This window comes from Rhinopithecus roxellana, chromosome 8 (assembly GCF_007565055.1).
Source record: "Rhinopithecus roxellana isolate Shanxi Qingling chromosome 8, ASM756505v1, whole genome shotgun sequence".
Taxonomy (NCBI): domain Eukaryota; kingdom Metazoa; phylum Chordata; class Mammalia; order Primates; family Cercopithecidae; genus Rhinopithecus; species Rhinopithecus roxellana.
The window spans coordinates 69,545,604-69,565,341 of record NC_044556.1 but is presented as its reverse complement, the minus strand read 5'-3'; positions in this window follow the sequence as shown (position 1 = coordinate 69,565,341).

Sequence of the window (19,738 nt, the reverse complement as noted above, 5' to 3'; positions counted from 1 at the left end):
AAACCCCTCCCAGTCACAAAGCGACAAATGCTCCTCCTACCCTTCCTTTCACATAGGAAGGAACTGCTCTCTGAGCTGGCAAGTGAAACCTTGGCACCCTCTCAAAGAAACCTGAAGTGAGAAGGGTTCAAGAGGAAGGTCGCTTTGTGTGGAAAAGCTCCCGCCACAGACCTCTCCACCAGCCTGGCGGAGGGCCTCCCACAGGGGCACTGGAGAGATGGAAGCCCATTCACACTGGGTATTGTGTCCACCCTGGCTCCTTAGCCATTATTTTAACTTTAAACAGCTCAAAGAAAAAGATTCCCATGGGATACAGGAGAAACCTATTCCCATCTCCCCTCCCATCCATCTGTGATATGGACTTGGGATTTTAGTCCCAAAATGCTTTGTTTCCCCTCATCTCCAAGTTAGATTACCAACCTTCTATCTGTAAATGCCACCAACTGGCTTCTCTGTTCATGTCTCAGGGTTAGCACAAATACACATTTATTGCGGGGTACTAGGATATGAGATAATTCAATCAGTGTTCTGTTGGAGTCTAGTAAGGAAGAGAGACATGTGAACAATGATCTTACAGTGCTGAGACAGGTGGCTGGATGTCTGTGGCTTATGCCAGAAGCTCCCTAAGAGAAACTCCCCTCTGTACAGCACCTAGTCTAGACCCGTGTGCAGTAGGGGTTGTCAAAGCCTCATTGATCTTGGTGACTGATGGTGAGCAATGCCTCCACCCCTTCTTTGGCTCAAGCGTAGGGAAGTTGGTGTTAAAACTGAGTTAGTATGATCACTGGAACAATAGAGAACCACCCTGAGCCCCTTCTCATTTTACTCATACAAAGTGGCGACCAGCATGGAGAAGTGAGAAGAAAATTTCCACAAACTCATGGGAATAGGGTGCTGTCCACTTTGCTCTCCACGATCATTCCTTTTCTTGAGAAGGTGAAAGGTGAGGAGTCCATGGTTTAAGTGACTGGCTCTTGGATTTAAATGTTTTCATTTTCTCCTAGAAGGAGAACTTTTCATGGCACTGGTGGCTACTCTCAGCAGGTGATCACTAAAGCAAAAGGAGATCAGATCTCTGCTGAGCCATTCACAACTCAGGCCATCTGCTGGAAAAGCAGAATGAGAAGGTGGCATTTTATCCTGGTGCATGGAAGAAGGAAGAAAGAAGAGGTTGCAGTGGTTGGCTTTTTGCTAGTAAAGAAAAAAATAAAGAGAGAAATAAGCACTTAGCCATTGCATTGTACATGGTTGGAGGTGAGCCAGTGCCTCTTTCTGACGGCTAATGTGCTGGCCCAGGAGACTTGTAAGCTAAAACTTTTCTATCTGTTGATTTAATGATGTATGGAGGATTCATAGGTTAGACTCGTTGAATTCTAGGTCCCCATCCAAGTCTTAAAGTTCTGCTGGTCTATGAGTTAATCAACAACATTGGGTTCCCACTCTGTGCAGGTGGGGTCTCCTTGTGCCGGCCCTCTCACCTATGGGTGAGCACTTTTCTCTAGTTGGAGCTGAAAACCTAGATTAAGAAATGAAAGTAGTATGGTAAAGAGCATTGGGTGGTGGGGTCAAAGCCATTTTAGTTCTGATGGGTCAATAGTTAATTGAGTCACTAGTATGAATGGGCCTGGCCAGGGCCGGTGCAGAGATACAGGGATGAAGGAGATGAATGGGGGCATGTGGACAGCCTCTGTGAGGAGGCCAGGTCTAGGTAGAGCCAGGCCTCTGCACCTGCGTCCTGTGCACTGCTTGTCTGTTGCTCCACCTCTGCAGATGTTTGGGGGCTGGTAGACCCAGACTCAGACAGGCAGGGAGAGCTGCCTGCACAGGGAAGTCGGTGGCATTGCTATTATTTAGTTTTGAAGGAGGCCATGACTTTGTGTGTAAAACAGAGGTGAAGAGGCCAGGGTCCTTTTGTGTGGGCCAGGGCCTACGTCACCCTGCAATTCTCTGAAGACTCCTGAGGAACTTGTCCCCGCAGCTGAGCTCATGGCCTCTCTGCTGGCCTCCTCTCTCTGCCAGCCCAGGCTGCCTTTGTTTTGACATCTTTTTACTCTCCTCTCCATGTTTCCTGTTTTTGTGGATCTTCCCCTTCTGCTGTATTTTTCCGGTGTCTGTTTGGGCTCCCGGATGTTGTGGCCACTGGTTATTTTGGTAACTATCTGGGGCATCACAAGATCTTAAAACAAAACAAAACAAAAAAGACAATGGAAAAATCCTATATTGGAAAAAAAATTTCCATACATGTGTCCCAGGTTGGATAATGGACCATCCCAATGTTTTAGATGCATAGCTTGGGTGTTACAAGGACAGAGCCAACCAACTGAAATGTAGTCAATTCAGTTAAAACATTCACAGTTCTGTCATTTTATGCCATCTCCCCAGGGCCCATCATGGCACACTGTACATTGTTGGCACCCACAAAACTTTCGTTGAATTCAATGTATTAAGTGCTGTACCCTCTCTGGAGGTATATTTTTAGGTAGGAGGGTTCACAGACCTTTTAAAATACCTTTTCTCCATTAGCTGTCATTTTGAAAAAGCTGTTGATACAGTGATCCAATCAAATGGCAGTGGAGGGCATGCTTGTATATGCAAAATAAAAGAAATGCCACAGAAGACATATGCTGCTCCGATGGGGACTCTAATCCATCTCTGGCAGCAGGACGGCCAGCAGTGCCCAGGAATTTGGCCTGAGAGAGGCCTATATAGGAAGAGTCTCATTAGCTAATTCAGTGTGGGCCAGATCCTGCAGGTAGGTAAACTGTTTGCTTCAACACCATTTAGTCAGCTCCTCTGCTGGTGGCTGTGGCAGAGGCACAGCTGGGTCGTGGGTTCCTTCTAGAGTGGAGGGGGTGTCTTCTCTGCCCTGACCACAGATTACACTTCTGCCCAGAAGGCCAGCCTCAGATGGTGCTGGCAGGACAACTTCTTCCTTATATACCACCTTTTCATACCCACCGCAGGACACATCCAGGCATAACTACTGATGCATAACAATTGACGAAAATGATACAAGCCCCTCAGTGGCTTTTCTGACCACCACATAGTTAGGAAGAGGGAACATGACTTGGTTGGAAAGAAACTCAGGGTTCCAAGGGGCCAAGTGACACAGCTGGTAGAGCAATGGGCTGGATGCCAGATGGGACTTCTCACCAGGTCTCTTCTTATTCGTGAACACCCGACTCCACATCCAATCAGTGAGAAAATCTTATTGTCTCCACCTGCCAAACTATTTCTCAAATGTGTTTCTTTTCTTTCTATTCCATCCATAAGTGACTCTTGGGCTAACAGTAACGTATTTAGGAGAAATAGCTATTCTGGCATTTCTCTTGTGGATGGGTATAAACCGTCAAGTCTCTACAACAGGAAGGAGCCAGCCAACTGGTCTTGTACATTCCTTGTCATTTTTATGACCACAGTTCCTGGTGATTGTTTCATGTTTAGTGGAAACATTCGTGTCCATTCCTATAGACACACATTGATCTACAGAATCATCAGCCCCAGTGATTTCTCCAGCTGTGTGGAATTGTTGTGAGGTGCTCAGGGTCAGGTTTTGGTGCCTCAGGTATGGTGTAGCTGGGGGACTGTTCCTAAGCTCTTCCCTATATACCTGTGGTGCTGCATGTTGCAGGTCAGGGACATTTCGGTAACAAGAAGGACTGGCTTTTGTTTTATTTTATCTTATTTTATTTTATTTTTTGAGATGGAGTCTCGCTCTGTCACCCAGGCTGGAGTGCAGTGGTGCGATCTCGGCTCACTGCAACCTCCGCCTCCCGGGTTCAACAGGAAGGAGCCAGTCAACTGGTCTCGTACGTTCCTTGTCATTTGCAGGTAGGTAAACTGTTTGCTTCAACACCATTTAGTCAGCTCCTCTGCTGGTGGCTGTGGTAGAGGCACAGCTGGGTCATGGGTTCCTTCTAGAGTGGAGGGGGTGTCTTTTCTGCCCTGACCACAGATCACACTTCTTCCCAGAAGGCCGACCTCAGATTCTCCTGCCTCAGCCTCCCAAATAGCTGGGATTGCAGGCACCTACCACCACGCCTGGCTAATTTTTGTAGAGAAGGGGTTTCACCATGTTGGCCAGGCTGGTCTCAAACTCCTGATCTCAGGTGATCCACCAGCCCCGGCCTCCCAAAGTGCTGGGATTACAGGCGTGAGCCATTGTGCCAGGCCAGGACTGGCTTTTAAATAGTAACTAGAAGAAGCACTAAGTGGAGAACTTCAAGAATGGGATTGGTACTTCCTGGGCTCCAAGGGGGCAGTGACTGGAAACCTCTCCTAGTTTCAGGATGATAATAATAGTAACAATAGTAGCATTTACTGAGGTCAGGCCCATGTTAATGATGCTTCACATGAATAAACTCATTTAGTCTTCACAACAGCATCATAAAGTACAGTCTATCATCTTCATGTTATGGGTGAGGAAACTGAGGCACAGAGAGGTTGATTAGCTTCCCCCAGGATGTACAGGTGCTTCCAAATTTTGTCAAATTTGGGAACACGTTTATTATATTCTTCTCATATATTATTCTTAAATACTGCATGAATTGATGATATTAGGAGAACTCCTGGCAGCCATTTCAACACTAGGACCCCCAGCAGTAAATACTCACAGGATTGTGGACCATACAGATATATCCTGCAAAATCCAAATGAAATGTATCAGCAACTCAGCTTTTCCTTAGCTGAATCCCCAAAACACCCTCAGCCATTCCTGTACCATCAAAGTGGAAGTAGGAATGAAAGTCAGAGTGGAAAGAGAGAGGTCTTAACCAACTCAGTCGAAAATAGCTTATTTTTGCACATTTTATGAAAACATATGCTCATGTGAACACATTGCGAGGTCTCCTCCCAGGGCCTTTGACAGGGTCTGCCTGAGGGTGGGACTCTGAAGCTTCTGCTTATTAACTGTACAATAAATTTGTTCCTGGCCCTAAGGTAGATATGGGAGATGTAGATCTCTCTTTCTCTCCTTTATCCATCATAGCTATAGACATCTATATTTATCTATCCATTTCCTGTATCTATCTAGAGATAGATATATTTCATATCTATATATACATCTACATCTCTCTCTTCCTGTATGTGGTAACAGGATGCACACTGAAGGTGTTGGATGGATGTCTGCCAGTCCTGTTGGGTATTGCTGTGACAGAGATAAAGCCTCACTTGGAGATAAAGTGAAGTCCTTTGTGATGTTAAGGCTTAAATCAAATGACTTCCCCGCCCCATCTGTCCCCAAAACAATCCTGTTAGACCGGAATTATTATTCCCATTTTGCACACATGGGAGCTAAGGCTTAAAGAAGCACACGGGGGAAGAACCAGTTCTGACAGTCATTTTTCACTCACATGAACTAATGATGGCTTGTATAGAAAGCACAAATAAGGATCACATTTCACGGCCTCAAGAGGATAGGATGGCAGAAAGCTTATAGCTCCTTAGGGAAGTTAAGTACATAATAATAGGTTGTTGTATTAGTTAAGATTAGTTGGGGCTGTGAGTGGCAGAAGTCCCTGAATAACAGTGGTTTACATCAGATGGATCCTGATTTCTACTGATTTCTCACTAATGTGAACGTCCAGGTAGCTGGTCCACTGTCATCAGAGGTCAACTTCTATTTTATTGCTTTGCCATCCTTAACATGTACTTCTAACTCATGGTCCAAAGTGGCTGCTATAGCTCCAACCACGAGGTCTATATTCTAACCAGCAGAAAGGAGAGAAGGGCAAAAAAAGACACATTTCTTCTCCTTAATTACACTTACTGAGAACTGTGTATGTATGTGTTTCCACAGACACATATGCACACACCTGCCACTCCTATCTACAATCCCATTGGAAAGAACTTGGTCATGTGGCCACACCAAGATATGAGGGAGATTGAGAAATATAGGCTTTATTCAAGGCAACCGTGTTCACAGATAACACTGTGACAAAGGAGCAGAGCTGATGTAAGGAGATAGCTAGCACAATTGTCGTGTGCTGTATCTCATCATGTTTTGCTTATTATCTTCTCAAGAATATTGCATTCTCTTTGAAGGCGGGGATTCTATTCTGTATTCATTTACAGAATTAGAGAATGTGAAAAGGCCAAAGAGGTGATCCAGTTTAGTGATTTGCAAACTTCTTTTTATCAGTATATTTCATTTTTCAAAGGAAATTTTTTAGGAGACTCCAATATGTAAGACATGAAAGCAATATATTATCAAAAGTAATTTCACAAATTCAAAGTTATAGCATTTTCTTCTTTTAAAATCAACATGGAGTCAAGTTAAAGGTTCTAAAGTACTAATATTTGCTACATAATACATTTGAGTGTGTGTGTTTCCACTGATTTATAAATAGCTTAAAGTTCACTTCTAATAATGAAATTCAATACAATAGCTTCAGAACCCCTTCAAACCTGAGCTTGAAAACAGCCAATCTAGTTCAAACATCTAGTTGTACAGCAAGTATTGTGAGGCCCAAAGTGGTGAGCTGCTTTGATCAACATCCCAGAGCTAGGCAGTGGTGGAATGCGGCTGAAATCAAGTTTGTGAGTCAACAAGTATGGGCTAAGTTTCCAACATTGCACAGGTGCCAAGCATTTCTTATTAAATCCCTCTATATTGCCTAGAAGACTGCTGGGTACAGAGAGGCTGCCCAGTACATATTTGTTGGTAAGAGAAAGGCTTTTTCCATGATGATGGGGTATGTTTACTTAAGGAGAACAGAGGCCCTGAGGGTCACAGAGTCATTATTTGGTATGGATGGAATAACAATACATAACATTTGTTTGGCTCTTTATATATTCATAAAGTGTGATCACATACCTTTTCCAATTTAATCCTTTCAAAACCTATTAAATAATTAGAGCAGATATTATTCTTATTCCCATTTTACAGGTGAGGAAACTGAAGCTCATGGAGTTGAATGAGTTGCCCAAGAATACAAGGCAACTGAGTGGTGGAGCCCGAAGCCAAATCTGTGTTTTCTGGCTCCAAATCCAGACCTCTGTTCTTTATTGTCACCCAGCTCATTGAGTTTTTCATTCATTTATTTAGACTTTTCCTGTGTTACACAACTCTAGGGGGTACCATTCCCACTGTAAACTAAGGAGTTATGTTTTGGTCTATTTACATAGACCACAGTGGTATCTTCGGCATTGTGCAAAGCGGTGACAGTATCTCTCTCTACATTGGGAGTTCTTTGAGTGAGGGCATTATGATTTATTTATCTCTGTATCCCAGGCACCTGGCCAGGGATATCAATTGATGTTGTTGAATGAACTGCATTGCATGACTACAGAGTGTAGTAGATTTTCCAATAATTTAATTTGTGTTCCTTTTTGTCTCTTTAATCAGACCATAGGCCTGGAAAGGACAAGGGGTTAAACTTTGCCCTCTTCCCTGCGTCCTAAGTCCCACCCTCCTCATTCTTCCAGGCTTAATACAGGCTAAGGCTCAGAGTTCTCACTCAGCCAGCCTGTGTTATTTCAGCAGCATCTGCAGTGATGTGCTTAGATCTGAACTACGGCCAGAAGACCTGTATTTCAATCTCTGTCTCATCATTAACAATATATGGTCTTGGGGATAGTTCTCTCCTCTGTAAATGAAGGAGATGCTCTACCACTGTGTATGGTTATCGTATTAGATTGTGTGTGTTCAGTTCTGTGCCTCTAGACAGCGCTGATTACATGCTATATGAACCCCACTCTGTTGGCTTCTGGAGGACACAGGAGGTACGGGCAGCAGATGGGTGAGGCTGACTGATTTGACCCCATGTTACTGCACTCAGGGAGTGATCATTAGATTCCATGACATTTCTCCCAGTATCTCATGGTCACTGTGGTTACTGATGTTGATGCTCTTCTTGGTGATGACTGGACCCGTCTGATTGGTTCCTGGTATATTGCATACATCCACTTACTCATTTTTTCATTCAACAGATATTTATTGTCTGCTGTGTAGCAGGTATATTCAAGGGGTTAGGGATGATACAGTTCCACACAAAATGGGCCAAGTCATTGCCCTCATGCAGCATATCATGCTGTAGGGGAAAGAAGAAGAGATATGCAAGAAGCAAAGAAACACAAAAGTATGCAATATAGTAATATAGGGTAGGGACAATTTCTCTGAAGACAGTGAAGCGGGGCTAGTGAGGGGTGAGGCTGTGTGCACGTGTAGGAGTGGTGTGTGTGTCTGTGTGTGCATGTCTGCATGTACGGGTGAGAGTGTATGTGGGACCATTGGGAAGGCCTCCTTGAGAGGTGACCTGAACCAAGAGGAGTGAACTCTGCAGTTACTGGGGGAAGAGCTGAATTCCTAGGTTCTTGGGAAATGTTTCCTTAATGTTAAATAATTAATTATGAATGAATCTTGGGCCTACTCTGTCCAAATCTCACTTTGCTTTCACATTGAACCTCACATCAAGTCCAAACACCTCCAAGGGCCTTTCCAGCATGAACTTCACTCTCCCCTTTGTATGATTATCTCACTACACCACGGGGCCTGGATTCTGATTCCCTCCTGCCCTTGGCCTCTCCAGGCCTGTCGGCTTCATGCTCCACTGATCTCTTTTTCCTGGGCATTCTTACTGTACTTACAGCCTGCACTTCATAGTTTGCACATTGTTTCTTTCCTTTTCATTCATATTTGTTGGATTTGTCTCTTCAACTGAGGCTTAGTAGTTTTGGAGTGAGTTATGTTTTAAACTTCTGTTGGATCCTCTGTGGGACCTACCACAAACTAGGTCCATAGCAGGTGTTCAGTAAACCTTGGATATTGACTAACTGAAGAATTATTTTCTTCTTCAAAGGAATAGATTGGAGGTAAACCTGATGTGGTACATTGGGAATAATGGCACAGACTTCTCCCATCAAGATCTGGGAGATCTATTTTCTCAGTCGTTGAAGCTGGGCTGGCTTTGTGGCATGTTTTGACTAATAGAATGTGTGGTAGAAGTGATGTGCAAGTTCTGGTCTAGAAGTCTTGCAGCTCTTTTTTTTTTTTTTTCGTTTTGAGAGACGAGGTCTCACTATGTTGCCCAGGCTGGCTTTGATACCCAGGCCTCAAGGGATCCTCTTGTGTCAGCAAGTAGCTTGGAGTACGGATGTGTTCTCCCATGTCTGGCTCCTTGCACCTTTTGCCGTTGGGCTGGAAATGCTTCTCAACCTGAACATACCAAGGCTAGCTTAGTAGAAGATGAGAGACCAGGGCCAGGCGCGGTGGCTCACGCTTGTAATCTCAGCACTTTGGGAGGCCAAGGCAGGTGGATCACCTGAGGTCAGGAGTTTGAGACCAGCCTGTACAACATGGTGAAATCTCATCTCAACTAAAAATACATAAATTAGCTGGGTGTGGTGGTGCATGCCTGTAATCCCAGCTACTCGGGAGGCTGAGGCAGGAGAATGGCTTGAACCTACGGGGCAGAGGTTGCAGTGAGCCGACACCACGCCATTGCACTCCAACCTGGGCAACAAGAGTGAAACTCTGTCTCAAAAAATAAGACAATAAATAAATAAAATGAAAAAGAAGATGAGAGACCACATGTAGACAAATCTTGGCCATCACAGCTGTGGCCCCAGACATGAGAGTGACGCTCGTTAGGAACAATTGATTCTGGTTCAGACCAGAAAGATAACCCTGCTGAGCCTGGTCTAAATTGTCCATCCACACAGTTAGGAGCTAAATAGTGTGGTGTTGCTTTAAGCAACTGGGTTTTGGGTGGTTTTCTCTGCAGCATGCAATAAGCGATCATTCGGTGAGACCATTTTGGTAGCATGGCAAAGTAGTTCTAGAAATAATCTCTTGAACTCTGATTACATTTGTAATATACTTCAGATCTCTTTCATGTTCATCACCTCATTTAATTCTTCCAGGATTATTTGAGAAGACAAGCAATCGTTATTGTGCCTATTTTACAGATCAGGAAATTAAGGCTCACAGAGGCTGCCTTAGATGTGCTACTTGGAAGAGGATGTAGGATTCAGCCTACTGTGATGTGATGGTCCCAGGACACACGGTGGCTTTTCCTGTTGAGGTCAGGTTAGCCCTGAAGGCAATAGCTTGAGTTAGAAGGAGAAAGTTGAGAGCTGAGGGCCTCACTCTGAGGCTGCCTGTTTTTTTTTTCTCTCAAGACAGAGTCTTGCTCTGTCGCTTAGGCTGGAGTGCAAGGGCACGATCTTGGCTCACTGCAACCTCTGCCTCCTGGGTTCAAGCAATTCTCCTGCCTCAGCCTCATGAGTAGCTGGGATTACAGGCATGCGCTACCACACCTGGCTAATTTTTTGTATTTTTAGTAGAGATGGGTTTTTGCCATGTTGGTCAGGCTGGTCTTGAACTCCTAACCTCATGATCCATCCATCTTGGCCTCCCAAAGTGCTGGGATTACAGGCGTGAGCCACCGTTCCTGGCTGAAGCTGCCTGTTTTCATGAGCCCTGTGATCCTGGGCTTCTCTCACCTCCATGTAGGAAGGTTGCATAATGAGAAACTCATAATGAGGCTTAGCAAGTCCTTGTTTTTTCCAGAGTAGCTCAGAGCTTCTGCTTTGCTGCTGGATTGGGTTGCTTGTGAAGGTTTCTAATTCGGGGTCTTAATTTTTGTAAAGCGTGAATTACAAGAAGTCAGAAGAATGATGCAAAGAGCATTTAATAATGCACATTCACAAAAGAAGTGGTGTAACTACATTAATTAGGCAAGTCTTGCGTAAAGATGCAATGTAATTATATATTTGAGACAGTTAATTAGGGAGCTACTTGGAAATTTCAGTGAATATTAAGGTAATTATACATAAATACTATAACCATTAAGACTGCACCCATAATGAAAGCAATAACTAATTACATAAATAACAGCATACTTATGTTTTTACATTACCAACACCTAACAATGCTTCCTCTCCCCCGCCTCCCTTCACCATGCAAATGGCAAGTCTTTCATTTTTAACTCAGATATTCTTGCAAATGGTTGGGAACAATGACCTTTCCTCTTCTTTCCTCTATGTTGACAATGCTGGGCCTGCTGTGGAAACTTCCTGTGAATGGACAGAAGTGTGAGCTGTGAGGGCAGGCGGGGCCTGCCTGACTCCACCTGTGTGACTGGGGACAGGAATAAAGCAGGGCCAAGCCGTGTAGTAGCTGGAGAGGGGCAAGGTGGGACCATGGTCAGAGTTAAGCTGACTCCAGTCCTACCCTGCCCTTTATCAGGTAGTTGAACCACCTCAGAGAAATCACTTAGCATTGCTGAGCCTCAGTTTCCTCATTGTATCGAATGGGCATAATAGTAATCCCTGCATGTCAGGGCTTTCATGGACAACAGATATAAAACCATCAAATGCCATCCTGTGTAACTGGCCATAGTTTGTCTTTGAAGCTCCTGCTCATAGACCTCTATGCCTTTTGCTCCTCTCAGCATGTCCCTTTTATCTTCATGGCTCTCAGATACCCACCAAGCTGCCTATACCACCTTCTCAATTAAGAACAGCTTTTATAAAATGATCTGGAGCTTATTCACACTCAAGTGTGACTGACTGATGACTCCAAGGATTGGGAGTAGGTGGATGATTGAGTATGTTTATATTGTAATAGGAAGCAAAGTTTTCAGCTGCTGCCCTACATATAAAATTCCCAGGCAACAGGTAGTTAATGAACTGTTTGGACTCCAGGAGCACTTCTGGGCACTCATGATATCTCACCATATAGGAATTTGTACTTTCACATGAGAGAGGCCACATAGAGTGCGGGGTAAGAGCATGGAATAGGAGTCCCAGACACCTGGGATTAAGCTCTTGGCTCTAGCACTGGCAGACTACTTAGTCCTTCTAATAAGAATGAAAATGCTAGCATGTATTGATCAGTTACTATGTTGCAGGGACTGGTTTAAGGACCTTACTTGTATTAACTAATATTAACGAATTTAATCTTCATGAGAACCCTGCAAGGTACATGCTATTATTGTCTTTGTCTCATGGATAAGAAAATTGAGGCACAGGGATGTTAAGTAACTTGTCCCTCCCAGGTCACATAGGTAGTAAGAGGAGGAGCTTGGATTTGAATCTCAATGCTTGGCTCTGCAGCCTGAGTTTTCTGCCATCTTCAAATGCAAGATGTGGCGATCATGATACCTACTTCATGGGGTTGTGATATTATTTGAGATAGCTTGGGTGGAGTGCTTAGCTCATTGCTAGCACATTGTAAGTATTCTATTCTATCAAACTTTCCCTCTTGGCCCAAGTGTCAGTGCATGTTCATTTCTCTGTTTGATTCTTCTCTTGGCCAGGCAGTGTCTCCCATGCTCCTCATTTCCCACTACCTTCCATTGTTTATAGCTTGGTCAATTTCTCACCAAGTTGCCTTTCCTGCTTATGTGGAATGTGGATGTAAGGGGTGAGTCAGATTCCACCTGATCTACCAGACGAATGGTGCCCTTTCAAAGACGTTCAAAAGGGAAGCCACCTGCTTGATCTGACAATGCTGCCATTACCCAAAGTCTGACTGACATTGTCCCCTCCTGTCACATTTGCTGATTCCTTGGAATTCACACATCAGTTTTTACTGGAGAAGTTTCATCATCTTGTGTATTGACCAGATTTATATATGAATTGCTTTTAACTCTTTTGAGAAAATAAAACAGACCTTTCCCAGCCTGGTAGGCAACAGCAGTATTTGGTACGTAGAAACTTGTTCTTTTAAGACATGCGGATGGTCTGTCTGGAATAGAAAAAGGCTCTTAGTACATGGCTCTTAGTACCTCAGAGTGAAGCCTTTCTTAATTTAGCATGGGCTGGGGACCAGCCTGTTTACATGTTCCCTACCATGTACCCTAACTATAGCCATTGGCCAGTCTTTCCATACAATCTCTGTTTGCAGCCATTTTTTTTTTACGCTATCAGAAGAAAATCGTCTCATTCACTTATATTTGACTTTTAACACAAAAGTCTACATGATTCCATTATTCATAAGTGAATAATGAGACACCAGACAATTTCTGGATTTGGGAAAAATCATAAAGCACAAAAGAGAAGAATTCACAGATAGAGATGATCCCAGAGAACACAGAGATAATTTAGAGAACAGAAGGGGACTTAAAATTTTTTTTGACTGGGCGTGGTGGCTCACATCTGTAATCCCAACACTTTGGGAGGCTGAAGTGGGCAGATTTCTTGAGGTCAGGAGCTTGAGACCAGCCTGGGCAACATAGCAAAACCCCGTCCCTACAGAAAAAAATACAAAAATTAGTAGGGTGTGGTGGTGCACGCCTGTGATCTTATATACTCAGGAGGTGGAGGTGAGAGCGTGGCTTGAGCCCAGGAGGCTGTGACTGCAGTGAGCTGTAATTGCACCACCTTACTCCAGCCTGGGCAGCAGAGTGAGAACCTATCTCAAAAAAATTTTTTTTTGTAGTTGAAATACAAGACAATATTATATTGTAAAATAACTACTGCTTTTTAAAAAAAGGAGAAATCAAAGAACAAGAAATAATTTTTGGAATTGAAAAAATGTGAATAGTAAAATAAACATTTCAATAGGATATCTAGAAGATAAAGTTGAAAAAAGCTCCCTATTTATAGAGCAAAAAGAAAAAAAAGAAGACACAGTGAAAAGTTAAGAGGTAGGGATGATGAAACCAAGAAATGTAACCTCCACTCAATAAAAATTCCAGAAAGAAACAACAGAGAAATGAAGAAAAGGAAATAATGAAGGCTGAAGAGAGGAACTTAAACATTTTTTTCAATGTAGTATATGTATACAATGGAATACTATTCAACCATAAAAAGGAACAAAATAATGACATTCGCATTGATCTGGATGGAATTTGGAGGCTATTATCCTGAGTGAAGTAACTCAGGAATGAAAAAACAAATGTCGTATGTTCTCACTCATAAGTGAGAGCTAAGCTACAAGGATGCAAAAGCATAAGAATGACACAATGGACTCTGGGCACTTGGGGAAAGGGTGGAGGGGATGAGGGATAAAAGACTACCCATTGAGTTCAGTGTACACTGCTTGGGTAACGGGCGCACCAAAATCCCAGAAATCAGCACTAAACAACTTCTTCATGTAACCAAATACTACCTGTTACTCAAAAATCTAATGAAATACATACAAAATGAAAAAAATAAAAAAGAAGATTTTTTGGGGGGAGGAAAAGTATTGTCACTGAAAGAAAAAGAATCAGATTGCCATTCCATTCACCTCACAACACTAATTGCTAGATGAAAATGGCATGATACCTTTCTACTTCTAAGGGAAAATAATTTTGGCCCAAGATTTCTATACCTAGACAAACTATCATTCAAGTGTGAGGTCTAAATAAAAGCAATTTTCAGAGATGGAAGGATCCAGAAATTTTATCTCTCACATAGCTTTTCTAAACAAAATAAGACAAAACAAACCAACAAAACCTTCAGCATGTAACCCATAAACTCAAGAAAAAAATTGAAGAAGGGGGAAGATACAAAACCCAATTCCTTGAGAGCGTCAGGAACAAATCCCAGTCTGCCAGCTGTGCAACAGGCCTAAAAAAAAATCAGTTCAAGTTAGGAAAAGGAAGTCACATAACTTCAAGAGGAATGTTTTTAAGAAAAAAGTAAATTTTACTCACTAAGTAGTATGATTGTAAACCTGCAATATCCTATGGATATGATTTTCTAAACACGTGTTTCTTCTCAAAAGATAAAAGAAGAGAATTTGAAAATATTAAGAAACATATAAAGCTATCTTAAAAATCATGGTGCAAATATGAAGTCAGCTAAAATATGGCGTAATTTTGAGTAATTCTATGTACAACTTTTTCTCAGGGTACTTACTATCTTTTAACATTCCTTATAAGTTACCTACTTATTATGCCTTTTTTTTTTTTTTTTTTTTTGAGACAAGAGTCTCATTCTGTTGCTCAGGCTGGAGTGCAGTGGTGTGATCTCAGGCTCACTGCCACCTCCACCTCCCGGGTTCAAGCTATTCTCATGTCTCAGCCTCCCTAGTAGCTGGGACTACAGCTGTGCACCACCACACCTGGTTAATTTTTGTATTTTTAGTAGAGACAAGATTTTGCCATGTTGGCCAGACTGGTTTTGAAATCCTGACCTCAAGTGATCCACCCACCTCGGCCTCCCAAAGTGCTGGGATTACAGGCATGAGCCACTGCACCAACCTGTGCTTGTTTTTTATACCCCAACTAATGTATGCTCCATGAGGGCAGAGAGTTTAGCCTATTGCATTCATTGTTGTATTTTCTGCACCTGGAAAAGTGCTTAGCACATAGTAGCCACTCCAGTATTTGTTGAATAAATGAATGTATTAAGAAAATGCAAATTCTTTTGACCTGATTTTTAGTATACTTTTCTTCAAGTTGTACACGTTTAATGACAGAGGGTCATATATCTTCCTTTGGAGTTCAATTATACTATTTGGTTCTGCAGTGAATAATATTTGCCTCAACTTAATATTGTAAATACAGTTTATTTATTCAAGAATAAATTATTTTATTGAAATATAATCTACATTCATAAATCATAAGGATACAGTTTGATGCATATTTACACCCAGATCAAGAAACAAAACACTACCAGCATCATAAAAATGTCCCAATTACCTTCTCAATATAATGAAGTTATCCATCTTGTCTTTTACTTTCTTGAACATAATAATCATAGTTATTTCAAAGTTCCTTTCTGATAACTCCAACATTTAAACTTCCTTTGAGTCTGTCTTTATCATTTGCTTTTTCTTGTAGCTTTGGTCATTTGGGCTTACCTGTTGTTATACCAAGTAATTTTTTATTGAATCCTGGATGTTACGAATGAAAAATCGTACAGATCCTCTGAGGCTCTGTGGTTTCTTCCTCCAGAGGTGGCAGACAGTTCACCTGAATACAGACTAGAATGAAGTTTGTTAGAAGCTAGGCTTCAGTATTGGTAAAGGCAAGTCTATTTTGGTTTGCCTTAACTTCTAGGGAATTGTCTTTCAGATGTCTTGAATGACTGGGATGTTTTCCAGGGCTCCTCCTTTTTGATGGGCCCTGAACTGCAATTTTATTCTTCTAGCCATGTGAGGTGGCTTAAAACTCTCCTTAGATTCTCAGACTTAGGGCTGACACTTTCTGTTCTGTTCCTTTGACACTCTGCTCCTTGGCCTCTTGCCTGCAGCTTTAAGAATTGGCAGATACTTTGAGGCTAAAAGTGGCCTGGGCTTTCTTCTGCACTTCTTTTCTTTTTGAGATCTTGGCTCCTCAAATCCTTCTGTCTTAGCAGCTGTCTAGTGCCTTCAATTTTTTAAATAAACTTTTTATTGTGTAATAATTTTAGCTTTAAAATAAAGTTGCAGAAATAATATAGAAAGTTCTCATATACATCCCACCCTAATGGTAACAATATCATGGGCACATTTGTCAAAACTAAGAAATCAACATTGGTACACTACTACACTACTATCAATAAAATTTCAGACTTTATTCCAATTTCCTCAATTTTTGCATTACATTTAACAAATGTATTTTTTTCTAAAGTCCAGCTTTTTAGTTATTTTTGGCATGAGGGCTGATGTATTATAAGCTAATGCATCACAGCTAGAAACAGAATAATCAGAAAAATACTATTTATTTGTTTTAAATTTTTAAATAATTAACCCATAGATAAGACATGGAAGACAAAATTGGACATTCAACATTCTAAAGGTAACTGGTAGAATAATAAAAAACAATGTCACCAATAAAACTCCAGAAATAGATACGAGGTAGGAAGTAGTATTAGGGAGTTAAATTTTTACATTTTTTCACAGAGGAGAGTCAAGTTCATAAATCAAGATACAGAAGTATAAGAATTATGATGAAAATGATCATAAAGACAGAAATTAGAACTGAAAGTGGTTATCTCTGAGTAATGGGATAGAAGATGGTGAGGGTACAAAAATTCTGCTTTTCTTATATTCTTGTATTATTTTCTTATACTCAGACTGGTTTATTAGTTTTTTTTTAACCATATGAAGCAGAATCTGTGTGTCCTGACATAGTATAATATGTTTAATACATTATATTATTACAATACAAATATGATACTATTTACATGAAAACTCTATGTGCACATGTAAATGTGCAGTGTGATTTTGTAAACATATCTGAACTCTTATGCTTCTTTCTTATGAAAACAGCACGCCCTTGTCCTGTGAGTTTAGCCTGCTTGTCTCAGGAAGAGGATGAGACGCACATGGAGCAGAGGCTTCCTTTCTTTCAGGAAATTTGGGCTGAATCAGAATTGCCTAGTCCTCTCTTACCACTAGTGGAAGTTAAGAATAATTTTACAGTGATGACAAATTTCTCATAATTAACAATACATACCAGAAAACAAAGGAATAATACCTTCAAAGGGCTGAGTGACAATAGGCATTAACCTGGCTTCCATAGCCAAAACCACCTAATATTTGAGATTTGAGGTGACACGTAGACCTTTTCACAGGTACAAAAACTGGGAGAATTAACCCTTTAAGACCTTTCCAGAATAAATTAGTAAATATACTTCAAAGGAAGTGATCCTAGCAAGGAGCTGGATGCAAAACAGGTGGTGAAAATGAAATTAACATTGATTGGTAATAAGATTAATTATTGTAAACACTTTTTTTCTTTATTTTGCAAAAGATCTGACAAGAAAATTTGTTACTGGTTTTCAGGAGATAAACAGTTCTTGGTTTATTTTAGAGGACATTAGAGACATTAAGCAACTTCAGAATTAGGAAAACATATAGTTATGTATGTATATTAAAATGTATGGATTGGCTGGGCACAGTGGCTTATGCCTGAAATCCCAACACTTTGAGAGGCTGAGGCAGGAGGATCACTTGAAACCAGGAGTTTGAGACCAGCCTGGTCAACATAGTTAGCCCTGTCACTACAAATATTTTTAAAAGTTAGCCAGGTGTGGAGGCATGCACCTGTAGTCCTGGCTGCTTGGGAAGCTGAGGCAAGAGAATCAGTTGAACCCAGGAGTTCAAGATTGCAGTGAGTTATGATCACAGCACTGTGCTCCCTCCTGGGTGACAGAGTGAGACCCTATTCCTAAAACATAAACAAATAAAATGTATGGGTAATTAGAGTAATAGTATAAATAAAAGTCTAGTTTTCAAATCAGCAGAAGAAAAATGAAAGAGTGAAGAAAACTTGTAGGAGGTGGGAAATGGGAAAGATAAGGTAGACATGACTCAACCCCATCTGCAAAGTGCGCTTTGCCATGCAGTAAACGTATCACCAGTATGGCAATAGGATGTGGCCATCTTTAGGGGTTATTAAGCATACCCTAGGAACGTCAATGCAGAGACTCTGAGGTGGGAAGCTGATTGGCATATTTAAGGAGGTCTGTGTGATTGGAATGAGAGAGGAAAATGGGAGCTGCTCATGAAGGGCCTGATAGACCCCACTAATGACCTCAGCCATCTCTTTACTGGGTCTGAGGGTGGATTTTAATATGCTCAAAGTCACTGAACGTGAGAACCAACTGGGGAGCTTGTTGAAATGGACATTTCCGGGCCCAAGAGGTTTTGATTCAATGGCTTTGAGGAAAAGCCCCAGAGACAGATATTTTCTAAAGCATCCCAGATGCTTTGCAGTGGGATCCAGCTACAGCCTATGGCTACTTGCACCAGATGAAAATGACACAGAGGACTGAGCTAATAAACATAAGAAAACTGTTCAATTCTTCTTATCTCCATGGTTGTTTTCATTCCTTTTGCCATTGACTCATTTTGGAGTGGGCAGGGGACGTAATTCTGGCCAGTGAAACATAGAGACAATGTCTGAGTGACAATAGGCATTAACCTGGCTTCCATAGCCAAAACCCCTTAATATTTGAGATTTGAGGTGACATGTAGACCTTTTTAAGGTACAGACAATGCAAAAAACGTGGGACTTAGCATTATTAAGTGACTGAATTAACCCATCCTGAACTCACCTATCTTAGGATGTTCTGTTAAGAGAAATAATAAATTCCCATACTCTTTAAGGTTAATTTGGGTTGGAATTTCTACAAGTTGCAGCTGAAACATTCCTAAATGATATGGCAAGAATGGGCTATAGGTTTTTCAAGCTGCTCCGTATTCTCCTTATGGGTAAAATAGGAAAGCTATAGCTCTTTGCTTCTTCTCTCCTCTGTATAACAATAAACCCTATGGAGCAGGCTTATAAATGGATTCAATGAGATAATCTTTAAAGTGCTTAGCACAGTGTCTGGACAGAGTAAGTGTGTAATAAGAGCTCCTTGAATTGAATGAATGAGTGAATGGGTGATCGAATTTGTTGAAAGGCTGTAGGTACACATGGAAACAACATAACCACATGCTGGTCTTCATTTCTAGGTGTCTCTTTCTGAAATCAAGATTGAAGATTACTTTGGCTTTCTTTGGCAACCATCCTGTTGCTAATCATTACTCTTTTAAAAATAAATTTCTATCAGTTTAGGAAAAAAGAAGTATCTGCTTATTTGTTTATACATTTTTATTCAACAGATGCAGGTCTCATGAATGTTTTTTCCTTTCTAAGTAAAGAGAAGAGTAAATTATTTTACCTTTATAAAAACTACAGAAACACACTTTGAACATAACCCAAAAATATTATTGATGTTTCTAAGTAGTTTCCTTTTCCCTTCTTGTTTTCCTAACCCTCTGCCCATACCCTATCCACTGGTCACTGTGAGGGCTGATATGGGGGACAGTAATGCATGATCACTGAGGCAATTCAGGGCAGTAAAGAGAAGTAGGATGATTTAGGCTATA